An 806-nucleotide genomic window follows, 5' to 3' on the forward strand; every position below is an offset into this window, starting at 1 on the left:
GTAGTATGTGTGATTAGTGCTCAGAAGTTTTACTTGGATGTAAGGTCATGTCGAGCTTGGTATATATCTTTTATTTGTCGAGATGGTTAATGCCACGATTCGCAGGAAAGTGCATATGTCTGAGATCAAGAGATACAGGGTTTGTTTGTGTATTTTGTTTGTGGTGTTCGCAGGGGATGCGACTGTCCATGATCGTGACGTTAAAACAATTTTACAGAAGATGAATACCACCCACAAATGCAATGATTTGGTGAAGAATACGGTAACTTAAAATACACTCCGTCTTCAGGCCACAAGTGACCCATCGGGACCATCCGACCGCCGTGTCATCCTCAGTTGAGGATGCGAATAGGAGGGGCGTGTGGTCAGCACACCGCTCTCCCGGTCGTTATGATGGTATTCTTGACCGAAGCCGCTACTATTCGGTCGAGTAGCTCCTCAATTGGCATCACGAGGCTGAGTGCACCCCGAAAAATGGCAACAGCGCATGGCGACCTGGATGGTCACCCATCCGAGTTCCGACCACGCCCGACAGTGCTTAACATCGGTGATCTCACGGGAACCGGTGTATCCACTGCGGCAAGTCCGTTGCCCGGTAACTTAAAAAGTAGAACTAAAATGAGGACACATATACAGGTACAGTCACTAAGATTTGTAAATATATGGCAACTGTAACGTCTACAATAATAAAGGTTTATGTTTTGTGATAACATAAAGCAAATGTTGTGCTAATTTGTTTTGTGTGTTGCAGAATAGTATTCAACGTTTTAGATTATGATAAACAGAGGAAAGTATCTGAGGGAGAG

General features: G+C 44.5%; 1 pseudogene; it reads right to left on the bottom strand.

The window, feature by feature from the left end:
- Nucleotides 1-475: 475 nt before the first annotated feature.
- On the bottom strand, nt 476-593 carry LOC126253767 (5S ribosomal RNA; annotated as a pseudogene).
- Between the last annotated feature and the right edge of the window lie 213 nt (nt 594-806).

This window comes from Schistocerca nitens, chromosome 4 (genome assembly GCF_023898315.1).
Source record: "Schistocerca nitens isolate TAMUIC-IGC-003100 chromosome 4, iqSchNite1.1, whole genome shotgun sequence".
Classification (NCBI taxonomy): Eukaryota; Metazoa; Arthropoda; class Insecta; order Orthoptera; family Acrididae; genus Schistocerca; species Schistocerca nitens.